Here is a 12,782-nt window from a genome sequence, read left to right as displayed (position 1 = left end):
TTATTGTTCTCTAAGAAACGACCTGCAGGATGATTTCTGAGAGGCTTGGAGAGACCTACATGAACTGATGAGCAGAACCAGGAGATCATTATATAAGGCAACAACAAGATTATACAATGATCAATTCTGATGGACATGGCTCTCTTCAACAATGAGATAATTCAGATCAGTTCCAATGGTCTTTTGATGAAGAGAGCTATCTATACCCAGAGAGAGGACCGTGGGAACTAAGTATGGTTCACAACATATTATTCCCCTTTTTTTGTTGTTGTTTGCTTTCATTTTATTTTCTTTCTCATTTTTTTTCTCGTTTGATTTGATTTTTCTTGTACGGCAAGATAATTGTATAAATATGTTTATACATATTGGACTTAATATATATTTTAACATTTTTAACATATACTGATTCACCTGCCATCTAGGGATGGATATTAGGGAAAGGAGGAGAAAATCTGAAACACAAGGGTCAATGTTATCAAATTATCCATGCATATGTTTTGAAAATAAAAAGCTTTATTTAAAAAAAAACCTTTCCATGCTAAGTGTATGTGCTACCAAATTTATTTCATATTTACCACTCCTGGTGTATATTTTACCTTTTTATTTTGCCTATGGCCTCTTTTCATAAATTTTTTGGCAAAGAGAAAGCTCTTGTGAGTTCTTCACAGGTGAATTGCTACTGAACCCAGTCTCATCATTTGCTGCTTGAAATCCATGGCCAAAAGACGGGGTGAAACCAAGAATCCATGATGACCACAATGACGTAAAGCAAATTACATAGAAGGGCATAGGAACTCCAGAACTGATAAGGAAGGATGCCTCCTGCCTCTTCATAGAGAGGTAGTAAACTCTAGCCTTTTAAAAATGGCCACCTGTTGTGCCTTTCCCCCTCCTGTTGCTTGAGAAGCTGGCAGCTACCATGAATGATACTGTGACCATCAGAGCCAGAAATTCCATATCAAACCGACTTCTTCAACATAAACAGATAGTTATAGATGTCCCTCATCCTGGAAAGGCCATGGAGACTAGTAATGAAATTCAAAAAAATCTGGCCAAGACGTACAAGACAACTACAGATGTCATTTTTATTTTTCAGACACATTTTGAAATATATTTAGAACCCATTTTGGTAGTGGGAAAACAAGAAACTTTGACATGTTTTATCATTCTCTTGACTATGCAGAGAAAAATGAACTAAAGCACAGACTTGTAAGGCATGTCCTGTAAGAGAAGAAAAGGACATCAAGAAAGCAGTAAAAGTAAGACAAAAAATGAATTAAGTCAGGGGTACTATAGAGGCAAAAGTGGGTGCTAGCAAAAAGTAAGCTAGAGGTTCATAAGAGAAAGAACATAAATCACTATGGATGATTTTTATCCATGAAGATTATATGGATTTTTGGTGAGCATAAATTATGTAAAAAACCCTTTTTAATTCAATGTAATAAAAATTATCCATTTTGTATTTCAGAATGTTCTACGGTTCTTTGGTCATAAATTCCTGCTTTCTCCACAGGTCTGAGAGGAAGATTATCCCTTGTTCTAATTTACTTAAAGTATCACATCATGAACCCATTTCAATCATGTCTTGGTAGAGAGTGTTAGGGGCTGGTCAATGCCAAATTTCTGAGAATTTTCCAATTTTCTCAACAATTTTTGTCAAATAGTGAGTTCTTATCACAGAAGCTGAGGTCTTTGAGTTTATCAAACACTAGATCACTATAGTCATTGGCTATTGTATCTTGTCTTCCTAACCTATTCCACTGATCAATGACTATTTTTTTAGCCAGTATCAAATGGTTTTGATGACTGCCACTTTGTAATATAGTTTTAGGTCTGGTATGTCTAGGCCACCTTCCCTCAATTTTTTTTCCCTTTATTTCCTCAATATTCTTAACCTTTTGTTCTTTCAGATGAATTTTGTTATTATTTTTTCTAGGTGTATAAAATAATTTTTGGCAGTTTGGCATGGCACTGAACAAGTAAATTAATTTAGGTAGAATTGTCGTTTTTATTATATTATCTTGGCCTAACTCACAAGCAATTGATATTTTTCTAGTTGTTTAGATCTGACTTTGTGGGAAAAGTCCTTTGTAATTGTGTTTATATATTCATGGATTTGTCTTAGCAGGTAGAGTCCCAAATATTTTATATTGTCTACAGCTATTTTAAATGGGATTTCTCTTTCTATCTTTTGCTGTTGGACTTTGTTGGTAATATATAGAAATGCCATTGATTTATTTGGGTTTATTTTGTATCCTGCAACTTTACTTATTTCTTTCCACTAGTTTTTTTTTTCCCATTGTCTAGGATTCTCTAATCATATTATCTGGAAAGAGTGATAATTTTGTTTCCTCTAATTACTTCAATTTCTTTTTCTTTTCTATTTGCTAAAGCTGACATTTCTAGTACAATATTGAGTAATAGTGGTGATAACTGGCATCCTTGTTTCACCCAATTTTATTGTGAATGCTTCTAGGTGATCCCCATTACATGTAATGCTTGCTAATGATTTTAGATAAATGTTACTTATCCTTTTAAGGAAAATTTCATTTATACCTATGCTCTATAGTATTTTTTATTAGGAATTGATGTTGTATTTTGTCAAGAAGCTCTTTCTGCATCTACTGAGATATGATTTTTGTAAGTTTTATTATTGATATCATCAATTATGCTGATAGTTTTTCTTATATTACATCAACCCTGAATTTCTGGTATAAATGCCACATGGTCATAGTGTATTATACTGGTAATAAGTTGCTGTAATCTTTTTGGTTATATTAAAAATTTTGTGACAATATTCATTATGGAAATTGGTCTATAAATTTCTTTCTGTTTTGGCTCTTCCTGATTTAGGTATCAGCACCATATCTGTATGATAAAAGGGATTTGGTAGGACTCCCTCTTTGCCTATTTGATTCACTGCTTCTTTTTTCTCTTTGTCAAAATGTAGATTTATTTAGGGAAGTAGGTTGCAGACAAAATAAAGGGATACAAAAGACACTAGGAATGCTAAATATGAAAGAGAGTTGGGAGAGCATATAGTTAGCCAGAAAAAGGCAAGTTCTCTAGGGGAACTCACAATTAACCAGTAGAAAGGAAATACTCCATGAGGTGGGAGTAAACCATTGACTGGCTGGTTAGATCCATAGAGGAGTTTGGCAGATTAACAAGGAAAAGGCACTGTGAGTAGGGAGAGAAGGAGTACTTCATAGTGGGTTTAATCCTGAAAAGACTTAGCAAAGATCTTCATCATAACCAGATCTTTTATAGAAGAAATACAGCCTTAGGGGTTTCTAAGAAGTAGACATGAACTCAAGAAGGAGAATAAGAGAAAGTGCCAGGGAGCTCAAAGGTGGAGAAATCAAGGAGACAGATGGAATGCACCTAGCATACCAGGTCCCAGACTGTATAAAGATATGCTAGTCAATGGCTAAGATGAGAGGAAAAGATCATGATGAATGTTGGAGGGGATATAGGAAAACCGGGATACTAATACATTGTTGTTGAAGTTGTGAACTGACCCAACCATTTTGAAGAGCAATTTGGAACTAGGCCCAAAGGACTATCAAACTGTCCATACCTTTGATCCCATAATGTCACTACTGAGTCTGTATCCCAAAGAGATCATAAAGGAGGGAAAGGGACCCACATGTGCAAAAATGTGGCAGCCTTTTTTTTTTTAGCTTTTTATTTACAAGTTATATGCATGGGTAATTTTACAGCATTGACAATTGCCAAATCTTTTGTTCCAATTTTTCCCCTCCTTCCCCCACCCCTCCCCTAGATAGCAGGATGACCAGTACATGTTAAATATATTAAAGTATAAATTAAATACAAAATAAGTATACATGTCCAAACCATTATTTTGCTGTACAAAAAGAATCGGACTCTGAAATATTGTACAATTAGCCTGTGAAGGAGATAAAAAAAAATGCAGGCAGGCAAAAATATAGGGATTGGGGATTCTATGTAGTGGTTCATAGTCATCTCCCAGAGGTCTTGCCCTGAGTGTAGCTGGTTCAGTTCATTACTGCTTCATTGGAACTGATTTGGTTGATCTCGTTGCTGAGGATGGCCAGGTCCATCAGAAGTGATCATCATATAGTATTGTTGTTGAAGTATATAATGATCTCCTGGTCCTGCTCATTTCACTCAGCCTTTTTCATAGTGGCAAGGAAATGGAAACTGAGTGGATGCCCAGCTGTGAAATGGCTGAATAAATTATGGTATATGAATGTTATAGGATATTATTGTTCTATAAGAAATGTGAGGGATAGAAAATCCTATCCAAAAATGACTACTCAGAGACCTCTCGAAGTAAAAAGCAGATAAGTAGTTTATTTAATTAATTCTCATAAGAATGAGCAATTCCACTGAGAGGAGGGAAAGAGAGAGAGCTCAGAGTAGAGGGCTAAAGAAGGGGATAAGGTATACAGTTTTCATAGGTTTTAGTTACAAAGGATTACATCATGAGTTAAGGAACATTAAGAGATAGGTACCCCCACCCCACCCCTTAATTGGATGTTATTCGTGCCAAAAACAGCACATTCCCTAGTTCTGGGAGGAACTATATACATCAGGCAACTAGTTGTCTAAACATTGATAACTTGAACAGCGATAAATGTCATCATTCTAGGTTAAATACATATATCTAAAATTTAAGTACATATTGGCTACTACTCAACATACTTATGCAGGTCACAGAGACCTAGAGAAACTAAAATATAGAAGAGGAATTTAAACATTCTTGGAAGTTCTTCATCTTATCTCTACTACACACACACACACACACACACACACACACACACAGCTCCCCCCTTCTAATATGTAAATGATTTTTATCATATTGTCTATGAAGAACTTACACATTGCTCAAAGTCAGTTAACAGACTTACACATTGTTTATCAAGTTCACTATCAGAATGATCTCCTTCCAGCACCCTCCAGCCTCTTTTCTGGAGAATCATCATCTTAATAGCCTCCTCTGGATGCAATAATTTCGATAGGGATTGTTGGACTATTCTGGTTATTAATGTAATTATACAGGGTAAACATAATGCTAACAATATAATACCACTGATTGCAATTAGTCCATACCATAAAAGTCGTTTCCACCAGCTACCATCAAACCAGGACCACCAACTATTAGAAAAAAGGGATTTCCACACCTGTACAGGCACATGAACTATTCTGCAAATGCCTTTTGTAATTTCTTTTACCACTTGCCCATTATCATCAATTTGCATGCAACAAGTGCACAAATTTAATTTTCCACAGACTCTTCCTTCATCTGCTAGCAAATAATCTAAAACTAGTCGATGCTGTAAAACAGCTTCTTGTGTTTGAGTGACTTGATCAGCCAGCAAATCAAGAGCCTGAGCAGTGTGGTTAGTTGTTATCTCCAGAACTGCTTGTAATCTAATTAGCCTGTTTAATATATATATTGGTGTCCTATACCCCCAACTTCCATCCTGAGCCATGTGGCTGGCCCATACTCTTTGATGATTCTTTCTGAGGGCCATGTATTTCCCATCCATTAGCATCACCTGTTTGAATCAGATAAGTATCTATACTAGTCATATTCCTAATTGTTTGTCACTATCTTCTGGAAGGAAGAAAAACTTGGGCCTTATTGTACTTATATAACAATCCCAGTCTAATTTCTTGGGAGGTGAGTATATGCCATCTGGCCACAAATCCAATGGTGTCCTCTTAAAGCTGGGTTTTTCTCATGCCAGAAGATAAAAACTCCTGTTGAGGGTGGGAAATATATATCATCCCATGGAGCTAACGTTCCCCCTTTCATGGTTTTTGAATTACACTTCCAAAGTTGCTTTTGAGGCATCCAAGTGCAATTACAATCATTTTCCCCAGTAAAATCTATATAACTATATAAAGTTACCAAACATTCTTCTAATACTTCCATTACTATTCTCCCACTTCCATCCCATTACAGTACTAGCAGTACCTGGCTTTGTACTATTTAACCTTAAACATCTCCATAAATCTCGGGGTGTTTGACAAGTTGGTTTCTTTTTAAATTCCTTCGAGCATTCTTCACTACCCTCTACTGCATGTTCATGAGTACATTTAATCACTGACCCATCGTCACAAACAATACTTGTTTTATCCCATCTATTTTTATATTTACTACAATCTATAATATCTACCTTTGCTGGCCAGCGGGTAAAAGTCTATTCGCATTTACTTTCTCCCATCCAAGGCCCTGTGCCTATTTGATTTAAACAACGCCCTCCTGGGACAGCATTAGTTAGTTTCCACTGATGTTCCTCCTGATCTGACCAAAATCCTGTACCATCATGTACAACTGATCTATTACTCAATATCCAGGCTGGATATAAAGGGACAGGTACCCAGGGCCATCGTGTGAGTTGTTTGGGTCCCCCACATATCCAGCAGTTTTTGAGATAAAATGTATCAGCAATAACCTGAATCAAGTTCTGGAAGCTGTTGCCTTCCTTCAGTAAAGGATTAGGGATTGTTCCAACAAGGGGTAGTGTTATACATAGGGATAGAAGGCACAATTCCCTTCTGTGTATGTTTGATTTGGCCCCCATTCTACCGAATAATAAGTCAGATTTCTGAGTTGAAATAACACTGTCCAACAGAAAATAGTATCTAGCACTGTTAGAAAAAGCCCCAGTATAGTACCTCAAATCAATACTACTATTAAGATTTTACATGCACAATTCATCACGTCCTTTTTAACATTTGCTTTAACTGTTCCTCTGGATTCAGCTTGGAGGTCCACACCCTTGGACGTCCACTGGTCCTTTAATTCTGGTATGGTGAGTCCATCCTCTCTCTTTGGTACCGACTGCTGTGTCTGATGTGAGGAGAATCTGGAACTGTCCTTTCCAGCTCAGGGTCACCTTGTCCTCCTTCCATGTCCGAACAGGACCCAGTTTCCAGGCTAGAACTTATGCCCTGTGAATCCTAAGGGAGGAGTCTGAGCAATTAAGCCCTTTTAGTTATAAAGTTTTCAGATGTGGCAGTAAAAACATATTTCCTTAAAAACAAATCCTTGGTCTCAAACATTGGATCCAAGGAAGAATTTTGAATCCCTTTTGGATAAGGGAGACCATACAATAATTTATAAGGTGATAATCCCACATCCCTTCGGGGTTTTGGTCTAATTCTTAATAAGGCAAGGGGAAGGCACTTAGTCCAGGACAATTGTGTCTCGGCCAATTTAGTCAGTTGCTGTTTAATTTCCTTATTCATCCTTTCCACTTTACCTGATGAGGGCCGATGCCATGAGGTATATAAGTCCCAGGATATTTCTAGAGCTCGGGCCACAGATCAGAGGATTTTACCTGCGAAATGGGTGCTTTGGTCCGAATCTAGCTGCTCCACCAACCCATACACTGGAATGATATATGCTCAAGGAGGACTTTTACGACTGCCGAGGCAGTTGCCCAGGCAAAGGGGAAGGCCTCCACCCATGAGGTCAGATGGTCCACTACGACCTACAGGTATTTGAGATGCCCCAGCTTGGTAAAGTCCACCTGAATGCTTTGGAAAGGTCTGATACCAGGGGGCCTTCCTCCTTTCTGGACTTGTCATTGGGCCACCCTATTCATCCCCTGACAAACAGGACACCCTCTGACCAGTTGCCTGCTATTGTGTACAAGACAGTGTCACCAACTTAGCACCATGTCACACAGGTCTTGGACACCCCAATGACTGCCCTGATGTAAATGTTGGAGCACATGGCCCATACCTGCTGTGGTCAGTACCTCTCTGCTGTCAGGGAGGAGCCAATGCCCCTCTTTATCCTCCCCAGTGCCAAGGCTTTGGATTTCCTGCTTCTCTTCTGGGTAAGGGAAGGTGGAGGCATTGGAGGCAGAAATGCCAGAATTAGTACCATCATCTCCTCCGAATGTACAGATTCCTCTTCTCCAGCCCGTTTCACCTCCTCATCTGCAAAGCGGTTTCCCCTTGTCTCAAATGAATCTCTGCTTTGGTGCCCTTGCACATGAATCACTGCAATGTTCTTAGGGAACATAAGATTGGTTAAAATTTCGGTGACCAATGCCCTGTGTGCCAATCCCTTACCTTGACTGTTTCCATTCTTTCCCTCAAGTAATTTACAGGATCTAATTTCTTTTTCCCTTCACTTATACAATAACTTAAATATTTTACCTCACATTTCACAAATTGCAATTTGTCTTAAGAAATTCTCAGTCCCCGTGCTCCTAAATAATTTAACAAACTGATAGTGACTTGGACAAAGTCACTCTTTTTCCTCCCTGCCACAAGAGGATCATTTACATATTGTAAGACTTTTAACAATAAGAAATTTATCCCAGAATGCTCACACAATTCTTATATACCCAAGTAGATGTTCCATAAATTGAATATTATAACAATCATTTTGCCTTTTTTTAAAAAAATATCCAATACATAGAAAAATCTCAAACTACATATTGTTCATAGCAAAAACATTTTCAAAAGGACAGAGGCAAAAACTATTATCCTTGGAGTCCCTTTTAAATAATTGACATCAATACAGTTAATTAAAACTTCCTATTTTTACATAAAAGAATCCGAAAAGTTCTTAAAAACATCAATTAAACCTTTTTGAAATAACCCTTTCAAACTAGAGATCACATTTCTGATCATATTCTTTAAACACAAAAACCATTATGTATCTAAAGAAACAAATGTTCAATCAATTAACATCTTGTAAGAGCAGTGTGTCCCTTTAAATCAGTTTGCTTTCTTCAGCCAAAAGTGGCTGCAGCTTTCTACTGCTACTCTCCCCCTGCAAAAACACATCCCGTCTCACAGCCATCTCTCTGTGACCCTTTTGACTAGATACTCCATTTAAACTATTAATTGCTTTTGAACATCAATCTCTCTTTTCCCTTGTCTTTAAGTCACCTTTTTAAAAAAAAACTTTAAACTTTAAGATTCACAATTAATTTTGAACCAAAATTCATAAAACTTATAGTGTACAAATTACCCAATACTTTTAAAAAGCAATATACCATTTAAGTAGGGAGATACAAACATGACCCCCCTGCCAAGATAAACTACTGGCATTTTGTTTAATAACAATAATTTTGAATTTCAATTTGAAGTCCAACCAAATAATAAAAAAAGAAAAGTTTTTTTCTTCAGTTGTAAAGGCCACAATATTCAAACAATTCTTAAGATTTTTACCCAGAATAAATCTAACATGTGCAAGGCATGTATCAATTTCAAAATTATAGTATCTTTTAAAAAATATAGTAAATTCCCAAAACTCTTAATCAAATGTTGCAGACAAACAATTACCCAGTTTAGCCTTCTTAAACTTTCTGTTCTCTAATTCCATGAAAGCAAATTTGCTACTAATTATTTTTCTTTCTTCTCCTGGCACAAATTTTTTTAGAAACACACTTAGTTTTCCCACAGGTCCAACAAGTCAGAGAGCCCCTGTATTCAGCTATTTACCTCTCTTAATCTATTTTTATTCCTCCCTTCAAATATCTGCAGTTTTTTGTTTCCAATATACCAATTTAAAATTATTTTAAAATTAACCCATACTTTAGTTCGTGAGATTTCCTGAAATCTACCTAGATATTTCATTCAAACTTCTTTTCTTTAGTAAGCCAGTTAAGCACCAAATCCTTGTTTTACCTTAAACATTTTTTTTCCTTCTCTCCCTCCTCCCCCTTCTCCCCATAAAGCTGAAGTTGTTAGCTAGAGGTAGAGGGAGAGAGAAAAAGATTTTTCAAACTTCTTTTTCTTACCTAACTCACTGTCTGCAACACAGAGGCTGGATTCTTCTCTCTTATGAGCTTGCTAACTTTTAACACAGAACAGAATGCAAAGCAGACAAACAGACACACACAGACAGACCCAGAGCTCTATTTTTCTTGAATTTCCTAGCTAACATTCTGACATAAGTCTTTGGACTGCTTCGGCCCTATTATTACATGGTCTCAAACCAAGTTGTCAGCGGAGGTCCTTCGTTACCCTCATGCCCCACGATCACCCAAGAGAGTCTCCTTAGAAAGTCCTTTACCATTGGGTCAATACCAGTCCACCAAAGCAATTTTTAGGAGGGCTAGTCCCTCCGGTCTCCCTTGACCCAGTCAATAGACCCCAGACTTTCCAAGCTCACCTCAAGAACACGTGTTGCTTTTCAGACTGCCGCCGCGGCCCGTCAGGACTCTGTTTCTCCTTTTCGTCTTCAATTCTGCTTTTCACTGAGTATCTCTGCCTTGGGTCGTTTGTCAGAGAGGGAGGGAGGCTACACACTCAGAGTCAGAGACCACGGAAAAACTAGCCGTGGTTGCGCCCACCCCTGTTTGGGGTGAGCAACCGTTTCCCCCAAAGACTCATCCTGGACCAAGCCCCCAAAACTGTGAGGGATATAAAATCCTATCCAAAAATGACTACTTAGAGACCTCTAGAAGTAAAAAGCAGAAAAGTTGTTTAATTAATTCTCATGAGAATGAGCAATTCCACCACAAGGAGGGAAAGCTCACAGTAGAAGGGCTAAAGAAAGGGATAAGGTAGACAGTTTTTATAGGTTTTACTTACAAAGGATTACATCATGAGTTGGAGAACATTAAGAGATAGGTGCCTCCCCACCCCTTAATTGGATGTTATTCGTACCAAAAACAGCAGATTCCCTAGTTCCGGGAGGAACCATACATCAGGCAACTAGTTGTCTAAACATTGATAACTTGAACAGTGATAAATGTCATCATTCTAGGTTAAATACATATATCTAAAATCTAAGTACATATTGGCTACTACTCAATATACTTATGCAGGTCACAGAGACCCAGAGAAACTAAAATATAGAAGAGGAATTTAAACATTCTTGGAAGTTTTTCACTTTATCTCTACTACACTCACACACACAGAGAAATGATCAGCAGGATGATTTCAGGGAGGCCTAGAGAGACTTACATGAACTGATGCTGAATGAAGTCAGTAGAACCAGAAGATCGTTGCACATGGCAATAAATATAGGATGATCAACTCTAACAGATGTGGCTTTTTTTCAACAGTGAGGTGATTCAGGCCAGTTCCATTGGACTTGTGATGAAGAGAGCTATCTGTACCCAGAGCTAGGATTGTGGGGATTGAGTGTGAATCACAACACAGTATTTTCACCTTTTTTATTGTTGTTTGTTTGCATTTTATTTTCTTTCTCATTTTTTTCCTTTTTGATCTGATTTTTCTGGTGCAGCATGATAATTGTGGAATTATGTGTAGAAGAATTGCACATGTTTAACATATTGGATTACTTGTCATCTAGGGGAAGGGATGGAGGGGGAAAGAAGGGAAAAGATTGGAATTCAAGGTTTTGCAACAGTGAATTTTGAAAATTATGCATATGTTTTGAAAATAAAAAGCTTTAATTAAAAAAAATATGCTAATCAGTATCTCAAAAGGTTGCTTAAAGTTGCACAGAGATTTGAGGGATAGACAAAAGATTTCCATTCCCATAGTCACTTTTCAAACAGTGTAATCTGGGAATTTGTTATATCTGATAAAAGCCTTTTGGGCTTCTTCCTGACAGGGGAAGAGAATAAGTCATATCATTTTCCCCACTCTTTGATTTGCAAAAATAAATCTTTCAAAAGTGAGGGAGGAGGTCTTCCCTAAATAGGGTTTAGGAGACAATGCTGAAGTTTTAAAGTCTATTTTGAAGGCCATATCTGGAGACACTTGTTATATTCAACCAGTATAGAAGCTGCCTAGAAACTGGGAGTGAAATATAGTATGGAGAGTGTTACAGAGATAAGCTTAAGCCAAAAAAGTATATAAGTTGGTTACCAGAGCACAAGAGTGAAGATTAGCATAAAGTCACTTTTCTCTTTAGTAGAGACCCACTCAGACATTGGGTAGTATTTTGCTGGGGTCCATTTACCCCCCAAATTGGTTTCCCTCCAAACAAATGGGGCCTATTGTCCTTTGAGGTATGGAGTAATGATCTCATTTTCTGAAACTACTTCTTTCTTGCAATAGACATAGAATCATCCTACAGGGTCCCAGATTGGAGAGATGATAAGCTTGAGTTGTGGGTGAGCCAGGTGATTTGCTACTTCTGGCCCATCAATATCCCCAACAAGACCCTCTACGAATCTTCCTTGCTTTGAGGCAACACCTCTCACTGAGGTGTTTGTATTCAAAACAGCTGCTGCAATGGTGGAGTCACACCCCACTGATTGGGTTTCTCTGTCTTTCAGATGCTATTTGTGCTGCAGTACCTGGAGATAGAATAAGTGACCTGGCACAAGAAGAGAAAATGAAGCCCTGTGTACATCTACTGTTTGCTATCATCAGTTACTCATGGCTGAGGAGAAGCTTTGAATACTATATTGGTATCATTGACTTAGTAAAAAAGATGAGGGTCTCCCAGTACATAGGGTTCTTTTGTGTAAGGTCTACAAAAGGAAAGAAAGTAAATAAAAAATGCAGGATGAGATGTTTCGTCTGGATTGATCACCAGAGAGTCCATAATACAAAATTTAATTGAAGTTTCTACCTTAAAAAAATTAAGCTCTAACTCTGAGAGTTTGGGATTCCATTTTTCTAACTTAATTTGATCACTGGACCCTCTGTGCCTCCATTTCCTGAATTATTATGCTCTGAATAAGGTTGTTATAGAACTCCTTTGTCCCTTGCCACTGGGACTGAGTTGGAGGAGAGACCCTGAAATGCCAATTGAGTCATAAAACTCCAAGTGCCTTATCTCAAATGCTTGCTGGAATAATTTGCCCTCTTTTTGAGTATTGCCCCTCTCCTCAATG

At 37.6% G+C, this 12,782-nt stretch overlaps 1 pseudogene; it reads left to right on the top strand.

The window, feature by feature from the left end:
• Positions 1-605: 605 nt before the first annotated feature.
• Positions 606-1,682, top strand: LOC100922518 (annotated as a pseudogene).
• The last annotated feature ends 11,100 nt before the right edge of the window (positions 1,683-12,782 follow it).

Source organism: Sarcophilus harrisii, chromosome X, assembly GCF_902635505.1.
Source record: "Sarcophilus harrisii chromosome X, mSarHar1.11, whole genome shotgun sequence".
In the NCBI taxonomy this organism is placed as follows: Eukaryota; Metazoa; Chordata; class Mammalia; order Dasyuromorphia; family Dasyuridae; genus Sarcophilus; species Sarcophilus harrisii.
This window is presented reverse-complemented; position numbering and strand designations above follow the sequence as displayed.